The sequence below is a fragment of the Mauremys mutica genome, chromosome 6 (assembly GCF_020497125.1).
Source record: "Mauremys mutica isolate MM-2020 ecotype Southern chromosome 6, ASM2049712v1, whole genome shotgun sequence".
Taxonomy (NCBI): domain Eukaryota; kingdom Metazoa; phylum Chordata; order Testudines; family Geoemydidae; genus Mauremys; species Mauremys mutica.
In genome coordinates, this window is record NC_059077.1 from 81,308,739 (window position 1) to 81,329,625 (window position 20,887).

At 43.6% G+C, this 20,887-nt stretch overlaps 1 protein-coding gene across 5 annotated transcripts in view; it reads right to left on the reverse strand.

The window, feature by feature from the left end:
* The window catches only part of SPIN1 (spindlin 1), a 104,304-nt gene that overhangs the window by 44,241 nt on the left and 39,176 nt on the right, over positions 1 to 20,887 (reverse strand). Inside the window, exon 1 of one of the 5 annotated variants that reach the window (XM_045021405.1) lies at positions 6,236 to 6,308. The exons of the other annotated variants lie outside the window; for them this stretch is intronic. The gene's annotated coding sequence lies outside the window, so the exon portion shown is untranslated. Of the gene's footprint in view, positions 1 to 6,235; positions 6,309 to 20,887 lie in introns of those variants that run through there. 5 annotated transcript variants of the gene reach the window in all.

Consider the following 20,887-nt stretch of genomic DNA (forward strand, 5'->3'; position numbering starts at 1 on the left):
AAACAGCAGAATCTGTCATGTGTGGGCTGCGAGCAAATGCATCTGACAATCGTGGCTTCCCCAGAAACTCTTCCTAGCAAGCACAGGCTACCCAGAAAATCAATTTGACAGTGTTGTCTTTTTAAAAAAAAAAACCCTCAATTTGCTGATATGAGGCAAATGTTATCTGGAGTCTCAAAGATAGGCAAGACAACACTTTCAGTGCATTTTTTTTGAAAAATAAAAACCAGAAACTATGGTAATAAAAACAATCATCATAATTGCTGCCTCAAAATAAATATCTGATCCTGGAATACCTGCATAATTAATGGAGCAAAGAGTCCTGTGGCACCTTATAGACTAACAGATGTATTGGAGCATGAGCTTTTGTGGGTGACTACCCACTTCGTTGGATGCATGCATCTGAAGAAGTGGGTATTCACCCATGAAAGCTCATGCTCCAACACGTCTGTTAGTCTATAAGGTGCCACAGGACTCTCTGCTGCTTTTACAGATCCAGACTAACACGGCTACCCCTCTGATGCTTGCATAATTAATGAGGTCTAAGTGACCCCAATACCTTTTGAGTGACTTTTTTCCGCTACACAGGCTATATTTAGATGCATATCAGGAGCTGCCAGAGCCTTTCCCTGCTGCTGGAGCCTTTCACAGCAACATGTAGCTACAAATGTAGTGCCTGTACTCCACACACTATCCAAGTATAGACATAAGCTCACAGTAAGGCATTTTCATTAGACCTCAATTTTTATGGCTCTTTAATACACCTGCTCCAATATTTTCAAACATCCTTTAAAATACATTGAATACTACATACAATTCTGGTGTCTAGTCAATGCCATATACCGAGGTGAAATCACCTCTCTACTCCTCATCACTCCTCTACTATTTATACATCCGAGGATCACATTATTTCAGTTTTGCTACATCACACTGGGAGCTCATATTGAATTGGTTTGTCCACTATGATCAGGAAGTCCTTTTCAGAGAATGTTTTTCAGAATGCACTGCGTCCTTGATCTCAGCCTCAAATGAAGTGTTCAGTGACAATTAGCATTTGGCTTGCATTATTCCCCTCTCTCATTCACTTTCCTTCTCTCGGAAAGGGTGACAATATCTTGGCAGAAAAAACTTCCTCTGCCTCTTGTACCTGGGAGTTAATATACAACATAGCTCCCACCATGGCTGGTTGTCCACAGTAAACAAGCAGCAGGGCTAAGGAGAGAGGAAGAAATGCTGTTTAATGAACTTCCAGCAGGCAGACAGCCACAGAGTTACTCTCCCTTGCATTGTAGGGAGCATACCAGGAGTAATAAAAGCCAGGTCGGGGGAGAGCAATACACATCACGTGGATCTAGGGTGACAAGACAGCAAGTGTGAAAAATCGGGACAGGGGTTGGGGGATAATAGGAGCCTATATAAGAAAAAGGCCAAAAAATCGTGACTGTCCCTATAAAATCGGGACATCTGGTCACCCTACGTGGATCCCACAGTGGAATACCTCCAACTTCAAAACGTGCAAATAGGGCTGTGTACATCCACTTTGTTAAACCACCACTTAACATTTACAAGAGAAAGAAAAATACCACTGTAACCAATTCAAAATTTCATCAGATCAAAACACAATCTGCATGAAATTACAGATACTATTTCATAAAACTAATTGGTGTAACACTATCTCTTGAAAGTAGCCAGAACAATATAGAATTACAGTATTTTGCTACACCAGCAATACTTATGCCTGTGTTTTATGTATAAAAGGTTAGGCTCTGCAACTTCTTCACGTCAGCAGAGCCAAAAATGTACACCTTAACAGAGTGCTAATGATTTTTTTCCCCTGAAAACTGGCAGTGTCATACAACCAGTAATACAGAGTTCTGAACAGAGTTTCGGAAGCCATCAGAAAAATGTTATGGGGGGCTGATGGTTCCATGGCAGTTGGGAGAGCTATGGGGGAAGGGTGTGTGAAAAAGAGGAGGTGCTGAGTTGTAATTATGTTTTCAGCAAAATTCCCAGAATGCCTGTTCTAGGCCTTGTCTTTACTACAAAAGTTAACTCTAGTTCTTATTTGAGTGTTGCCCCTAATCGGAATCCTATCCATGCACAAACATCTCTCACTTAACGCTTGGGTGCAACGCACCACCAGACAACTAGCTTATCAATTAGGTATAGACCAGGTGTGGCCAAACTTACTGAATCTCTGAGTCACATAGGATAATCTTCAGAAGTTCGGGAGCCACAAGACATGAACCACCTTTACACATGCATTTTTTAAAATATTAACATCCTACTTACTGTATCACGGCTATTTACTGCTAGAGCTAGAGACCTTGTGGGTCTCCATCCTGGTCCTAAGTCTTTAGAAATCTGGTTGATATGTTGTCAAGGTGGTACGGAGGAACTCGGTCAGATGTTGATTTGTAAGGGCTGCACGATGTTTCATTTTTACAAACTTCGTTACGGAGTACTGCGATTCACAGCAGTACATTGTGCCAAAAATGTAAATGGGTCGCTCACTAGTCTTTTTGAGTTGAGTATACTTCATTCCTGTCACTTGATTGTAGACTGTGATTTACGCATCATCTTTAGAACCTGGTCTTTCTGGAGGTGATCATGAATGGGTTTACAAGAAAGCCGAAGCAGGATCTCAGCTTCTGCAAGTCTTCAAACTTGGTCTGAAAGTCATCATGCAGTCCTTGTAATTTACCTCTGGTATTCCTCGAGTTTGTGATCTTCTATTTTGATTTCAGGGAATGTGTTTAACCCTACTCTTGAAATGGGAATGTGATTGAAGTCTCTTGACACTATGTCTCTTTGCAGAAGCTTTAACTTGTTCTGGAAGCTGAAAACCGTCTAAGTAAGGTCAGAAATAATCTTATCCTTCCCTTGGAGTGCCAAATTGAATGTTTGCAGATGCTGCATAATATCAGTGAAAAACATCAGATCCTGCATCCATTGCTCATCTTTTAGTTGTGGATAGGACTTTTCCTTTTCTTCAAGGAAAACACTGATAGGCTCCAACAGTTCCACAAACTTATTGAAGACATTGGTGATTGATAACCACCTCACAATATAGTAGAAAGAGATGTTAGGTTTGTCTTCAAGATCCAACTCTTCAATGACATTTTTGAATTGCTGATGAGTCTTCCCATTCGAGCAGATGAAATTGATAATTTCCAGGACTGTTTTCATAACATTTTCATACTTGAAGTATCTGCCTGTGAGATGTTCATGATGGATGATGCAATGAACAGGGAGAAACTCTGGAAATTTGGGATCGTTTTTCAAAAGTCCGATATGACCTACTTTTTTTCCCCTCACCATTGCAGGTGCTCCATCCGTTGCAACATGAACAAGTTTATCCAGCCGTACATTGGTATTTGTCAATGCTTTGTCAAGTGCGTTCTTTGTCAACACCACGGGTTGTTTCTTTTAGCGCCTCTAAGTCCAATATTTCTTCTTTCACAATTACAGGTGAGGAAACATAGCGAACAAATATCACTAGTTGTGGTTTTATCTTGAATGTCTGTGGATTCGTCAACAGCTAGGCTGAATGCTAGAGAATTCTTTAGATTGTTTTTCATCTTGCTTGCAACATCAGCACTGATCTGGGAGATCTGCCTCTCCATAGTGTGACATGATATTGGAATTTGCTTTATTAGTTGTTGAAGTTTTGTGTTACTTGGATCTAAAATTGCAACCACTTCTGCAATACTCTTAACGAATTATCCATCACAATACGGATGTTTTGCACGAGCGATATTCCATGCCATAACAAAACTAGCTTCAGTTGCCGTGTCAGTTTCCTTCCTGAAAGCCAAAAGTAGGGTCTGTTGACAGTTGAGGTGTAATTTTAATGCAGTTAGCTTGTTTTTTCCTTAATTCTGATCCAGGAGGGTATTTAGAGGAAAAGTTATTATGATTCGTTTCACAGTGATGTTTCAAGTTGCTCGCTTTATAGTGAGAGAGCAAAGCATTACCAGATAAGGCACATGGGTTTGCCACCTTTACCAGTGAATACAAAATCTTCTTCTCATTCTGGCTGAAAAGTTTGTTTTCTTCTTTATACTTGTGTTTCTTATATAGTTTGAAGATGTCATTGTAATCCATTAAATTAACATAGGGTTAACCCTTACATCTACAGCTATTCAACTGCCGTTTACGAACAGTAAACACAGCCTGTAGTGTGCAGAATGCAAGGAGTTCACAGCACACAAGGTCTGCACAGCACTACAGTGATGCAATTTCCTGCTATAATGAGCATGTGCCACTGAAGCCCCAAGCAGTGGCTCACCAGTGCTTGCGGGGCTGAAATTCTGAGCAGTGAGTTGCCACCCCCACACGGTGTTGAAGCCCAGTCTCGCCACCCCCACGCGGGGTTGAAGCCAAGAGCACTAGCTCACTCCTACGGGAGTGAAGCCCCAAGCCTTGGAGCCCCACCAAAGGGCTGAAGCCATGAACACTGGCTTGCCATGCTGCAGGGCAAAGCCCAGAGCTCGGAACACCCTCCCTCCCCCCGTAGGGCTGGAGCCGCGAGCACCAGCTCGCCCCTCCCCCCATGGGGTCAAGCCCCAAGCTCTGTGAGCCACAGTTGACCCCTTAAAGAACTGCATTCAGCTCGTGAATCATTGTTTGGCCATGTCTGGTGTAGACTGTAGCCTATACTCACGCTGCTAACCTGACAACTATGTAATGTGGACACAGGTCTAATCTGAAGGCAACTATAATCTATAACTAAGGCTAAGTTTTTGTCATGGATATTTTTAGTAAAAATCAAGGACAAGTCATGGACAATACACAAAAATTCACAGAAGCCTGTGACCTGTCCCTGACTTGCACTAAAAATATCTCTGACAAAATGTGGAGGCGGGTTCAGCATCCACTGCTGCTGGGTTTCCAGGGTCGCCCACCGCTGCAGTGAGTGAGAACTCCGGGGCGCCCCCGCTGCCCGGTGCGGATGGGCAGCGGTGGGAAGTAACCTCTCCGCTCACCACAGCTGGGCAGCTGCAGGGTCTGCCAGCTACCTGGTATGGCTGGGCAGCTGCAAGGGGCTGGGAACTCCAGCCCCGGGGCAGAAAATTTCAGAGGTCAATGGAAGTCACAAATTTTTATATCTAGTTTGTTTTAATGGGGTCCTGATCTCACTTTCTGGAATACTGCATTAATTTCTGTATATACTATCTAAAGAAAAGGCAAAACTAGGAAGGGGTCAGGGGAGGAAAGAGGATAGAAATGTGGAGAAATCAGAAACGAAAAGATTTGAAATGTTTCATTTAAACAACAGGACATGGTAAGAGACAAACAACACCCCTATCTGCCTTCTCTCATAAAACTATGAGACGAGAACATTAAATTAAAGTGAAAAAAGTAAGTATTCTGTACATAATGCATAGTCAGCCTCTGGAACTCCTGGCCACAAGACATCACCGAAGCCAAGAGCTTTGATGATTTCAAGAAAAAAGATTAGGTGTTTACATGGATAAACATTTACAAGCAATATATAACCCCACACTTCCAAAAATAAGACAACTACCAACTGTTATGAAGAAGTTTCACCTATAGACAGGTTATTCTATACTTGTCCACCATTAGACTTCTTGCTTCTTTCTTTGAAGCATCTGGTACTGGGCACAATATTCAATTAGCTAAACCCTGGGTCTGATCAATATGGCATTTTTCTTAAGTTTCTAAATTTGTATTCCTCCATGCAAGCTAACCATCTGTTAAGCAAGTCTTCATGTTAATTACACGGTTGGGTCTGGTTTTCTTTCAGACTTAAAATATTATAGTAGCAAATGCAGTTTTTAAGCATAAAACAGCAAAAAATGACAGATGGATATAAAATGTACTGTTACGATGTGTACAACCCATTGTCAATTTTTTCTTATCGTTTTAGGAAGAACCACCAGGAGGTTGCATGCAAAACGTTGCATTATAAAAAGTAATTTAATGCCCAAAAATGTTGGCAAACTTCAAAGTTTAGAAAACCTACTTGTAATAGTCCTTGAGTTTAAATATTGATTCAACAGTTAACCAGTAATATTAAGACAGTCATATCCAAGGAACCCTAAGCTACAAAAAGTATACTAGTGTAAAGTAACACTTAAATATGGAACGAATTTGATGTACATAGAACGTGTACTAGTAGCACTACAAAAAAGCAGCACATTAGCATGGGCAGGTGGTCTGCAAGTTTGCTTGCAGTTTGTTACGGCACTTCTCTTCTTGAGCTACATACCCAATGACTGCCTGTCACCATCTTGGGCTTCAAGAGAAGGCTGGCAATTTTGCCAAACTGTTTGGTCATACACTGTTGACAAACATCCTCTAGGAACTAAAATGAAAACAGATTTAGTCATCTCATTTGTAACCAAATTAGGACTTAAATTCATACCTCCAGAGGTAAAAGACCACTATATTAACCTGTAATGAGCAACCTAAGCCTGCTTAAACATCATACTACTGTAACAACTAGTTAAAATACACTTTGCACCAATAATTATGACAAAGCACAGGACTACTGGAATAGCTAGTTTATAACCGAATATTTATGGAAAAGTTTATCATTTCAGGACACAATACACCACAGGGAATTATTTTGTCCAGGTGATAAGTCCTTACATGTGTAAATGTCTGATGCCAATAGACAAGGGTACAAGATTACACGGGACATTATATTTGTGTCATGTACATATTCTTACCTATGCCAGTTCTATCATGATCATGCATGCAAGTACATATAACACTATTCAGATAAAGAAAAGATAAGAAACCAGTTTGATGTTTAAATCAGAATAAATAAAATAGAATAAAAGAAAAAGTCAAACCAAGTTTTCTGGCTTGTGGTGTTGGTATTACTAGTTCATTTAAGAATTTGGCAAAATGCAGTTCTTGGGAAAGTTGTAGGCTGTATTTGGGAGAGTAATCTACAAATTATTTTGTTGGTCTTTGGAGCCAAGAAGCCTAAACAGCAGGAGTTTAAAGTATCTTCCATTTAACATTCACAACATTCTACTTTGAATCACAACAGTTTCCCTGCAACAAATGTTGTCATACGCCAAGGCTGCTAGAAATGAAATCCAACTCTTGCTACTCTAAAACCGGTTAAAAGGTAACCTACACAAGGGGCAAAATAACTGGGTTTGTACCTTTTTGCTTCTTCATGATTCACAGAAGAGACATGAAAGATTTTTCTCCTCATTTTTCATAAAGGAAATTAAAAACCTTTCTAGTCTGGGACATTACGAGTGGAGAATTAACAAAATCATCTCAGCATCCAAGAGGGTTAAAACTAACCAATTGAGAGCAGGTATTTTTAGTCAGTCATTCAAAAAGCTGAGCTTTAGTTTACATGAAAAACACACATTTAATTTCAGTAACGTTTTTAATAAAGGTTTTAGAGTAGCAACCGTGTTAGTCTGTATCCGCAAAAAGGACAGGAGTACTTGTGGCACCTTAGAGACTAACAAATTTATTTCAGCATAAGCTTTCCTGGGCTACAGCCCACTTCTTCGGATGCAGTGGGCTGTAACCCACAAAAGGGGGGACATGATAGAGGTATATAGAATCATGAGTGATGTTGAGAAAGTGGATAAGGAAAAGTTATTTACTTATTCCCATAATACAAGAACTAGGGGTCACCAAATGAAATTAATAGGCAGCAGGTTTAGAACAAATAAAAGGAAGTTCTTCTTCACGCAGCGCACAGTCAACTTGTGGAACTCCTTACCTGAGGAGGTTGTGAAGGCTAGGACTATAACAATGTTTAAAAGGGGACTGGATAAATTCATGGTGGCTAAGTCCATAAATGGCTATTAGCCAGGATGGGTAAGAATGGTGTCCCTAGCCTCTGTTCGTCAGAGGATGGAGATGGATGGCAGGAGAGAGATCACTTGATCATTGCCTGTTGGGTTCACTCCCTCAGGGGCACCTGGCATTGGCCACTGTCGGTAGACAGATACTGGGCTAGATGGACCTTTGGTCTGACCCGGTACGGCCCTTCTTATGTTCTTATGTTATGTTCTTAAGGTGCCACAAGTACTCCTGTTATTTTTAATAAAGGGAGCTGTTAGAGAGTCAACCATCTCTAGTATTTCAGTTGTACTGCAAGAATAAACCTTTGAGATGTCCCCAAAAAAGGGTCTTTCAACAAGCCAGAAAAGGTCACAATTGCCATTCCTGGTATTTATACAGGCAAACCAAGCAGCACCAAAAAACCCTCACAAGAAGTTTGGGTCTTCTTTATATCACAGTCTATGTCTTCACTACAAAACATGGATAAAAAACAACTAGCAGAGACATGACATAGGCAGTCTTTACTTGTAGAGTTTAATATAGCTAGTCAAGGTCTGCCCTATTACACCCACACCCAAACCAAAACCCAGAGTTTAATTACCAACGTCTTGTTTCAGCTAATTCAAACTTGCCATCTTGATATAAAAAGCCTCTATTTATTGCAGTGAACACATCCACAGAGATAAAAAAGTCAAGCCATTTTTAAGTCCTTTACAGACCACCTTAAGCTAGAAGCATGATGTACTGTATTTTTAACAATATGCTGTTTAGTAAATACCCATTGAAATACAAGTGGATTTATATAGTACCAATTTAGAATTTCAGAGCAGCAAATTAGTTTTTAGTTTAATAATTCTGGTTAGTATTGAACTAGGAAAGAATTTTCAAAAAGGTGTCAAATTAGTAATTTAAATTAATATCTAATGTCAAGTATAGTTTAAGATTAGAGCTTTTACTCTTCTGATAAATTGTTTCAAAATATTACCTCTCAAAAAATACAAATATTTGCACTGGTCAATAACTGAACATCATGGTGGCTCGCTGGATTAAAGGTATAAAACTCCAGTAAGCAGGCTGCAACTGGTCTACCTAACCTACACAATATCCCTAGATTATTAACATTTAAATAGCTAACAAGACAATTTGATGGGTTATACAGATGGCATTTTACTGCTGTCGGGTTTTTTGCTGCTCATTGCATGTACCACTGTTATCCAACAGTACCACTGTAATTGTGCTCAACAAATACGAAGTCAAAGTGCAAAACAAGACTTTGATAATGGCCAGAAGGGAACCATTAGTTTGTTTCACAAAGTTTACCATTCTCACACAAGATAGCAGGTGGAGAAGGCACATACAACTAAGTACAATATTTTGTTGTAAACTGGTGCCACAGAGTTTTCCCTAGCAGTACCTGTAGGGGTGGCCCTGCCCATCGTTGAGGTCCACATGTAGAAAAGCGAGGGTATAAAAGGCAGAGTCCTGCCCCATCCCTTCCTCAGCTCCTTTGCACTGGAAATGGATGGGAGCTTCTGGGGAAGGAAGATGGTAATAGTTGTCTTTTACAACAAACCAAAGGAATCTGCTGGCCAGGATGAACTGTCACGTGGAAGTACACATCATACAAGCTGAAGCAGAATACCATTCTCCAGGATCTAGGGAAGAAATAATCATAGCTAAGGACACCAACTGGAACTTCATCACCTTGATGTACTTGTTGAGGTTCTCAAGGTCTAAGTTGGGTCACGAATCACCTCTGGTTTTGGGTATCAGGAAGTAATGGGAATCTCCCCCCATCCGGTGCCTGATCATGCAAAAAGGCACAGTATGTGTCTGACCACAGCAAAGGTCTCCGGAGTGACTGGAGCAGACATAGGCTGTGGATCTACAGGAATTAAGGACCTGTCAGATGATGAGATAGCTAGTTTCAACAGTCCCTGAATGGTGCCAGAGTTGACAGCTCAGATCTGTCTGAATAAGATGGGATCGGCAAGCCTAACGGAAAGTTCTGCCATCAGTACCAGACGAACCTTCTGTGGAGGAGACCTGGAGTCTGGACTTTGAGGAATGAAATACTGAATTTTTCTTATGCTTTGAGGTCAGGACAGTATAGAAATCCTGGACCTTGAAGATGACAGATCTGGTAGTAGTGATCTCCTCTGGCTCTGCTCTGAGGAATCACTTTGACAAGAAGCCTTTAAAGAGCTTCCCTTCAATGATTAAAAGGGTTCTGAGGTTGGTCTCAGGATTGCCTCCATTAGAATGTAGCCAAGATACTCCTCTCCCAGTTTCTTTGTCCTGGGTCTTAAAACCACAGGAAATAGAGCACCTATTTCTATATGGCTCTCACCCTTGCACTTCCAACAGTGACACTGGCTGGGAAAAGGTTTTCTGCAGACCACCCAAGGCTTGAACTCTTTGGCATAGGCCTTCCCAGTACCAGGTGGGGGTCAGTGGCCTGCTAAGCAAACTTCAGCACACGTAGTGATGGAAGTTTCTCAACTCTGGAGGGAGGACTGCCTTAGCAATGGCCTCTTCTAAAAGTTGCAAAAAAGTATCAATTGTGTCTACATGCACATAGACATACAGCTGTCCACTAAGAAATGGACAGGGATCATTACATGGATAAAGGTAACTCCTCACTTGCTGGATTTTACATTAAAAAAAAATATTTTTTGTTGCTATTAAAAAGAAAAAAGTTGTAGATGAAATTAGTTCACAGCTATGAAAATTGAGCTGAATACCATCAATCGGATCAGAGTTAAGAATGCTTAATATTGTTTATAACAAAATAATTCTGATCAGTTTTGAATGAATGACAAACATTTTTCTTTATATTTACATACCAGCTAAAATTTGGATCAAAGATTTATATATTTAAAGAAATTTGATATCTGATACAATTGCAGTATTATTACAGCAGAACATAAGAATTACCACCAGATTTACCACAAAAATTTGTTTCCATTTGAGGAGCACCAGAGGAGTGGAGAGGAGGCAAAACAGAATGAGTCATGCCTTCCCAACACTGCATAGAATATAAGAAATTTTCCCTTTTCAGCAAAATAATTTCATTTTATCCATAAATCCTTTGGGTGTGTTATTTTAATCAATCCATAAACACTTTCCTTTAGATAGACATTTTTTAATCAATCTAAATAGATGTATATTGTACTTAAATTAATTATGTAGATTAATTGTTCTCTGATTAACATACATGCCTACTCTGAGCCCCACTATAACAATTCAATAATGGCACAGTAATGCAAGAGAGTTGCTTACTGCATTCCAATTTCTGCACTTTTCAGTAAGTGTCAAAGTGGAATTACACCTAATTATTCATGAATGGGCCTTTTGGCACCCTCTAGTGGCTTCCTCCCTCTTGGACTTTTCTAGTTTGGTCTTGCAAAACCTTCCCCCTTTCTAGAAGTGTTTAGAGTTCATCATAGTTTAAAACTAGATATGTGAGATGTAACCTGCAACTTCTAATGAAACAAGTTAAATGTCAAGAACCCATAATATTCATTCACATTTTTTTTTCTGGAGTGAGTCATTCTGAACTGAAAATGACTGATGCAGAATATGAAAGTTTATCCATGCCTTACTCCAAGAAAGAAAATTTACAGGAAATGAGTTATGGCTTTAGGTCTCTGATCCATGCAGCTTTGGAGGCAAACCAGATCTGTTATTCTGTGGCAAGGGAGATATGGCTCCATCTCTGTTAAGCCACCAACTGAAACACTTCCATAGCCCAGGAAAAAACAACTATTCTAGTCAGCATTGAGACTAAATAGAACAATCCTCCAAAAGAGCATGAAATTCAATTTAAAAACAAATAAACTCAACTGAGTGACAACTAATAATCCCGTACCTTTCCCCAATTGACAGCCTATTTGAGGTGGGTTAGATCTGTGGACTTCATTACTTGAAAACTTTTCCTTTGTTGGAATAGAGCATAAATAAATCTGTCTATTCGTATTTGTAACAAGGTCATCCAGGACATTGAGATTTTCATAGCAGTGTTCACTTGAGTCAAGAGGGGGTATACTATACATATAGTTATGCGGAGATGTGAAAGGGGGTAACTTCTTTCTAAAAATTACTGGAATACCACAATGAGGAGTACCCACTTACCAAAGGCAACATCAGATGATTTTTACTCTTATGCTTTTGAGATACTATATTTTAGCCCTATGTAAATGGAAGATTTTGAAGCCTTCTTTCCTCTTGACAATGGATAATAAAAGAAAGAAGAAAGCATCTGTCTTTCTGAATTGAGCTGTGAGTGAGTATATAATTTGGGAACTCTACAGAAATCCAATGAATACCACAAATTCTCTTTGGGGTACTCTACAGAGCCTGGAGTTAGTCTTTGGTACAAAGACATGGTTGGTTGAGAGTATCACTTAATCTTTATGGAAAGATGGGAGTCAAAGTTGAGAGCACTGGGGTTTAAGGTAAGGTGCTCCCAATTCTGATACCCTGTGAACTACCATGATTGTAATAAAAAAAGACCACTTTATTGGTTAGAAAGTAATGAACCACCTTCATAAGTAGTTCAAATGGAGGGCTGTGAGAGAATTGTTAAGCAGGTAAAATCCCAGGAAAGAACTCTGTACTTTGAGAGGAGGTAGAAGTCATGCTACTCTTAAAAAAAGGCACACTAGTCATCTAGGAGAGATAAAATCCACTAATTCTCTGCTATAACTAAGAAGCTGCCAGATGAAGCAGCAACTTGATTTTCAAATGTCTGAACTATCAGGCTTAGCCTGAGTCCATCTTGAAGAAATCAAAGAGCCTGTAGTACTGACCCACATGTAGGGGTGAGACCCTTGTCCTGGTACCAATAGCAAAATGTCACCAGGTCCATGAATATGTTGTGTTAAATTTCTTTCTGGAACCTTAAAACATGGATATTATCTCTTCTGAATAACCTCTTTCACTTAAGAGGCTCTATTCAAGAACTTGGCAGTGAGGCTCAGACTGTCTGGATTCTTATGTACGACTGGCCCTTGTAATGCAGATTCCTTCTGGACGGATAGCAGAGGGAAGGTCCTTGTACCACATTAAGGAGATCAGAAAACCAAGGTATTCATGGCCAGAACAGGGCTACCAGAATTACCAGTCCTGCTTTTCTTCTGAAGCATTCTGATTAGAGGAAAGACATATTTTAAATAAATTTAAAAAAAAGTCCGTCCCTTTGAGACATCTTTGCAACAAGGTATCTGTTGCCTTGACTTTATAATCTCACTGACAAGAGCAGAACACTGAATCTGTGTGATTCAAATGGGATGCAAATAGATGTATTGCTAGGAAACCAAATTCCTTTACCAGTAAACGGAAGACCTCTGAGTATAGTCCCCATTCTGTATGATCTACCTTTTGCCTGCTGAGTCAGTGAACTGTTACATTCACTTTTGAGCGGACACAAAGGGAGCAGACTGACTCTAGATTCTCCTCAGCTCAAGTAATAGGACATGAGATACCCATTAACAGTCTGTAGATTTGTTCCCCTTTGTCTGCTGACATACGAGATGGCTGAGGTGTTGTCTGTCATAGCCTGCATGAGGGAAGTCCAGATATGGAAGCAGAACCTGATAGCATATTGGACTGTCCTGATCTCTCACCAGTCTATACTGTGTTTGCTCTCTTGATTGGACCAGCTCCCCTGGACGGGCCTTGACCCCATCCCTCCAGCCTTGCATCTGTGGTGATAAGTGTCCTGATGAGTTTGCTAATTGGAAAGCCTTACTTGAATCCTCTCTAACTCACCCACCATCTGAATGACCTGAGAATCCTCCTGGGGAGAAATGCTTTCACTGAGGGGAGGATAACAGGAAGTTCCACAGCAGCCTCTAGTGAGCATGGGTCAGCTAAGAATATCCACACAGGAGATCACTAATGAAGAAGAGACAGAAGTGTTTTAATGTGTACTTCCCTTTGATAAAATTTCTCAGCGTCTCTCATCTATCCTGCAGCAAGAAACTTTGTCCTCACCTACAACTATTTCAGATTTGGGGACGATTTATACCTTAAAGTCAGCAGCACTGCTATGGGTACCCGCATGGCCTCCAATTATGCCAACATTTTTATGGCTGACTTAGAACAATGCTTCCTCAGCTCTTGTCCCCTAGTGCTCCTACTCTACTTGCGCTACATTGATGACATCATCATTTGGACTCATGGGAAGGAGGCCCTTGAGGAATTCCACCAGGATTTCAACAATTTCCACCATACCATCAACCTCAGCCTGGACCAGTCCACACGAGAGTCACTTCCTGGATGCTACAGTGCAAATAAGCGATGGCCACATAAACACCACCCTATACCGGAAACCTACTGACCACTATATTTACCTACATGTCTCCAACTTCCATCCAGACCACATCACACGATCCATTGTCTATAGCCAAGCCCTAAGATACAACTGCATTTGCTCCAATCCCTCAGACAGAAGCCTGGTCTACACTAAGCGTTTAAACCGAATTAACCCTGCACCCGTCCACACAACGAAGCCTTTTATATCGATATAAAGGGCTCTTAAAACCTATTTCTGTACTCCTCCCCGACGACGGGAGTAGCGCTGAAATCGGTATTGCCATGTCAGATTAGGGTTAGTGTAGCTGCAATTCGACGGTATTGGCCTCCAGGTGGTATCCCACAGTGCACCACTGTGACCGCTCTGGAAAGCCATCTGAACTCGGATGCACTGGCCAGATAGACAGGAAAAGCCCCGCGAACTTTTGAATTTCATTTCCTGTTTGGCCAGCGTGGAGAGCTCACCAGCACAGATGACCACGCAGAGCTCATCAGCACAGGTAACAATGCAGTCTCCTGAGAATTGAAAAAGAGCTCCAGCATGGACCGCACGGGAGGTACTGGATCTGATCACTGTATGGGGAGAGGATTCCGTGCTAACAGAACTCCGTTCCAAAAGATGAAATGAAAAAAAACATTTGAAAACATTTCCAAGGCCATGATGCAGAGAGGCCACACCAGGGACTCAGCACAGTGCCGTGTGAAAGTTAAGGAGCTCAGACAAGCCTACCAGAAAACCAAAGAAGCAAACGGAAGGTCCGGGGCAGGGCCAAAAACATGCCGCTTCTACGCTGAGCTGCATGCAATTCTCGGGGAGTCCGCCACCACTACCCCACCCCGTCCATGGATTCCGAGGTGGGGGTGGTAATCTCAGCCATGGCTGAGGATTCTGCGGACAGGGAAGATGAGGAGGAGGACGAGCTTGCAGAGAGCACACAGCACTCCGTTCTCCCCAACAGCCAGGAGCTTTTTCTCACCCTGACGGAATTACCCGCCCAGCCCTCCCAAGCCACTATCCCACACAATGAAGCCATGGAAGGAACCTCTGGTGAGTGTACCTCGTAAATATAAGACATGGTTTAAAAGAAAGCGTTTTTTAATGATTAATTTGCCCTGAGGACTTGGGATGCATTCGCGGCCAGTACAGTTACTGGAAAAGTCTGTTAACATGTCTGGGGATGGAGCGGAAATCCTCCAGGGACATCTCCATGAAGCTCTCCTGGAGGTACTCCAAAAGCCTTTGCAGAAGGTTTCTGGGCAGGGCAGCCTTATTCCGTCCTCCATGGTAGGACACTTGACCACGCCATGCATGTAGCAAGTAATCTGGTATCATTGCATGACAAAGCCTAGCTGCGTATGGTCCCGGTGTTTGCTGGCATTCAAGCAACATCCGTTCTTTATCTTGCTGTGTTATCCTCAGGAGAGTGATATCATTCATGGTAACCTGGTTGAAATTCAGGAATTTAATTAAGGGGACAGAGATGGCCATTCCTACTGGGCTGTTTGCCTGTTGCTTAAAATAAATCCTTCCTTGCAGGTAGCCAAGCTGGGGGAAGGGGAGCGGGTGATTGGCGCTGAGCTTTTTCGCGTTTGGCTAGCATGGATCTTCCCTGCTACCAGCCACGCGGTGGGGGGGGGGGTGTTTAGCAGTGATCTTCCCTGCTACCAGCCACGCGGTAGGGAGCGGGGTGTTTAGCAGTGATCTTCCCTGCTACCAGCCACGCGGTGGAAGGAGGGGTAAAGCTATCATCCCAGAGAATTGGATGGGGGGGTTGTTTCTGCTGCTGCATGTTAACAGGAAAGCAGCAGCACTGAACGGGCTTTGCTTGCTGATTGGTAAAGGAGGGCGCTGGATATATGAAGGCTGTAGAAGCCGAAAGACAATGGCTTACCATGGCCTGCCTGCAAGCCGAATTCTGCTGCCCAGACCTGCGTCTGTGAGATCTCTAACACCAGAGCCGCAGGCACTCAATATTAAGATGCAAAATGCGACCTAGTAGTGAAATCACATGTGCTACGTAAGATGAATAGTGTTGTTCACCGTGAAAGAGTATAAGCATTGTTCTGTAAAATGTATCTTTTTAAATACTTCTCTCCCTTTTTTCCCCTCCCTCATGCAGCTGCAAATTTTTCAAGCCTCCCTACTCCATCCCGAAGGCTATCTCAGATAAGGCAGTGGAAAAAAAAAAAGACGTGAGACGAAATGTTCTCGGAAATCATGGAAGTGACCCGCAATGAAAGAGCTCATCTGAATGAGTGGAAGGACGTGGCATCAAATTGCAGGAAAGATGCCAGTGAACGCGAGGACAGGAGGGACGCTCGAAATGAGAGGTGGCGGCAGGAAGATCAGAGGTGTAGGCAGGAAGATCAGCGGTGGCGGGATGCAACTCTGGGGCTGCTGCGTGATGAAACTGACATGCTCCAGCGTCTGGTGGAGCTTCAGGAACAGCAGCAGGATCACAGAGTGCTGCTGCAGCCCCTGTATAACCACCCTCACCATGTTCCACATCTTCCTCACCCAGACGTGTAAGAACGCGTGGGGGGGAGGCTCCGTGCACCCGCCCACTCCACCCTCGTGGACAGCCCAACCAAAAGGCTGTCATTACTTTGAAATTTTTTTAGTGGCCTTTTCCTTCCCTCCTATCCTCCTCCCAAACCACACCCAAGCTATCTTGTCAGTTTTCTCCCTCTTTTTATAATGAATTAATAAAGAATACATGATTTTTTAAACGATAGTGACTTTATTTCCTTAAGCAAGCTGTAATCGAAGGGGGAGGGTGGGTTGTTTACAGGGAATGAGTCAATCGGGGGGTTCATCAAGGGGAAACAAACAGCAGTCACCGTACCCTGGCCCGTGATGAAACTCATTTTCAAAGCTTCTCTGATGCGCACCGCTTCCTGGTGTGCTCTTCTAATCGCCCTGGTGCCTGGCTGTGCATAATCAGTGGCCAGGTGATTTGCCTCAGCCTCCCACCCCACCATAAAGGTCTCCCCCTTACTCTCACAGAGATTGTGGAGCACACAGCAAGCAGCAATAACAAAGGGGACATTGGTTTGGCTGAGGTCTGAGCGAGTCAGTAATGCGCGCCAGCGCGCCTTTAAACAGCCAAATGTACATTCTACCACTATTCTGCACTTGCTCAGCCTGTAGTTGAAAAACTCCTGACTACTGTCCAGGCTGCCTGTGTATGGCTTCATAAGCCATGGCATCAAGGGGTAGGCTGGGTCCCCCAGGATAACTACAGGCATTTCAACATCCCCAACTGTTATTTTCTGGTCTGGGAAGTAATTCCCTTGCTGCAGCCATTTAAACAGAGTAGTGTTCCTGAAGACGCGAGCGTCATGAACCCTTCCTGGCCATCCCACGTGGATGTTGGTGAAACGTCCCTTGTGATCCACCAGTGCTTGCAGCACCATTGAAAAGTACCCCTTGCGGTTTACGTACTGGGTGCCCTGGTGCTCCGGTGCCAAGATAGGGATATGGGTTCCATCTATCGCCCCACCTCAGTTAGGGAATCCCATTGCAGCAAAGCCATCCACTATGACCTGCACATCTCCCAAAGTCACAACCTTTCGTAGCAGCAGTTTAATGATTGCTTTGGCTACTTGCATCACAGCAGCCCCCACAGTAGATTTTCCCACTCCAAATTGATTCCCGACTGACCGGTAGCTGTGTGGCGTTGCAAACTTCCAGAGGGCTATTGCCACTCGCTTCTCAACTGTGAGGGCTGCTCTCATCTTGGTATTCTGGCGTTTCAGGGCAAGGGAAAGCAAGTCACAAAGTTCCATGAAAGTGCCCTTACGTATGCGAAAGTTTCGCAGCCACCGGGAATCGTCCCAAACCTGCAATACTATGCGGTCCCACCAGTCTGTGCTTGTTTCCTGGGTCCAAAATCGGTGTTCAATGGCTAGAACCTGCCCCGTTACCAACAGGATCTCCAAAGCACAGGGGCCCACGGTTTGAGAGAATTCTGTGTCCATGTCCTCATCACTCTCGTCGCAGCGCTGCCGTAGCCGCCTCCTCCTCGCCTGGTTTTGCAGGTCCTGGTTCAGCATAGACTGCACGATAATGCGCGAGGTGTTTACAACGTCCATGATTGCTGTCTTGAGCTCAGCAGGGTCCATGCTTGCTGTGCTATGGCGTTTGCACAGTTCACCCAGGAAAAAAGGCGCGAACAAGTTGTCTGCTGCTTTCACGGAGGGAGGGGTGAGGCTGTACCCAGAACCACCCGCGACAAAGTTTTTTGCCCCATCAGGCACTGGGATCTCAACCCAGAATTCCAAGGGCGGGGGACACTGCGGGAACTATGGGATAGCTATGGGATAGCTACCCACAGTGCAACACTGTGCGAGTGGCACAGTGGGTCCCTGGGAAATCGACACCAGCCTCGGTACATTGACGCACACCGCTGAATTAATGTGCTTAGTGTGCCCGCATGCACTCGACTTTATACAATGTTTTAAAAAAACGGTTTCTGTAAAATCGGTATAATCCCGTAGTGTAGACATACCCAGAGATAAACACCTGCAGGATCTCTATCAAGCATTCTTAAAACTACAACATCCACCTGGGGAAGTGAAGAAACAGATTGACAGATCCAGAAGAGTACTCAGAAATCACCTACTACAGGACAGGCCCAACAAAGAAAGTAACATAATGCCACTAGCCATAACCTACAGCCCCCCAACTAAAACCTCTCCAGCGCATCATCAAGGACGATCCCTCTCTCTCACAGACCTTGGGAGACAGGCCAGTCCTTGCTTACAGACAGCCCCACAACCAGGATGGGTAAGGAATGATGTCCCTAGCTTCTGTTTGTCAGAGGGTGGAGATGGATGGCAGGAGAGAGATCACTTGATCATTACCTGTTAGTTTCCCTCCCTCTGGGGCACCTGGCATTAGCCACTGTCAGCAGACAGAATACTGGGCTGGATGGACCTTTGGTCTGACCCAGTATTGCCGTTCTTATCAAGACGGGGGAGGGGGAGGAGAAAAGTGTGAGCGATGGTGCTGAGGTGGAAAGAGACACCCCAGAATCCCTAGATGCATGCAGCCGGCAGCTCTTCTTGAGCCAGGAGGAAGGCAGCCAGTCGTGGCGTCCAGTGCCTGGGGAAGGACAAACAACAGGAGGTGGTTCCTGGTAAGCGGCTTTCTTTTTGGGAAGGAAGTTTTTAGGTACGGGCTCTTTGGGTGAGGAGGGTAAGGGCTGCGTGCATCCCTAGATGCGGAATAGCGCACTGATGTGGTCTATCACATCACGGTAATCGGCATCGGTGATCTCTTCCAAAGTCTCATCCAGAACATGGGCAATGAGCCTGTGCAGGTTTATTGGGAGAGCCAGCATGGTTCTTGTCCCAGTCAGGCTAACGTGTCTGCGTCACTCTGCCGTGAGGAGCGGGGGGGGGGGGGCATTGCTGCACACAGGCAAGCTGCATATGGGCTAGGGTGGAAGCTGCATTGTAGGAGAAGACCCTCCCTTGCTTCCCTGGGTCTTATCAAATTGGGATATGGAGATAGGCATTTTCTTCTCAGTCTGTCGGCCAGTGATAAGAATGACGGCTAAGATCTCAAGGTTGCACCTAGACAGGCAAAATGCAACACTTAACAGAGGCAACATTGCTCTGTCTGGTGTGTACAATGATTGCCCTCCTTAAGTGTGGGGGAATCACAAAAAACATACTTTGCCTGTCCCAAAGTGAGCACACATAACCCACGGGAGCCCCAGAAATGGTGAGTAAGCACAGGGTCCATGGGGACTGATTGTTTCATGGTTGTACTGTATTCTGTGTTTCTGTGCTTTGGGGAGAGCCAACAGCTGCAGGGAGCATCTACACTGAACACTGTCCCAACATTCTCCATAGGAGTTCATCCTGGAAGTTATCTCGCTGCTGAGGGTGACCAGGGAAGTCTTATCAAATCTATTTATGTCATACAATCCCCCTTTATTGATAGCAGCCAGAGTGCGTTTTGTAAAGTCTCCATCCAATTATGTCACGGAGGTCATGGAATCCATGACTTCCATTGACCTCTGTGACATTTTCTGCTCTGGGGCTGGAGCTCCCAGCCAGCCTCTCCCTCGCAGGTCCCAGCTCCCAACCTGGTGAGGGGGACCTGGCACAGCTGCCCCTCCATGGTGGGCAGCTGAAGGACCCTGCAGTTACCAGCTGCCTGGGGTGAGGGAACCCCACAGCAGCCCAGCCCCAGGGGCAGGGGGAGCCTGGAGCTCTCACCTACTCTTTTTGTCAGGGATATTTTTAGTGAGACTCAGGGACAGGTCATGGGCTGCCATGAATTTTGGTTTATTTCCCATGACCTGTCCATGACTTTTACTAAAAATATCCGTGACAAAAACTTAGCCTTAATAATGTTAGATGTCTGTGAACAAAAGATTTGAGTGCCCACAGAGCTTTTTTCTTTTTTCCCCCTCTTTTCTACAGTATGTGATTTGCAAGTGGCAATGGCAGAGAGCTTTACTTTTCAATTGTAGATTCATTGGTTTGTAGGGCTCAAACTTAAGCATTATTTATATCTCTTCCCTTACCCCTTAGGATTTGTCTATGCAATTTTTTCATGGGTTTAACTATCTGTTTAGAAGCTTGCCAAAACAAGCCATGCAAATATAAACACTTAAACCATTACAGTTGCAACCATGTGAGGATAACACCAATTAAACTGCTAAACAGATAGTTAAACCCATGCAAAATCTTTGGATAGATCAGGGGTGGGCAAACTATGGCTCGGGGGCCGCATCTGGCCTTTCGGACATTTTAATCCGGC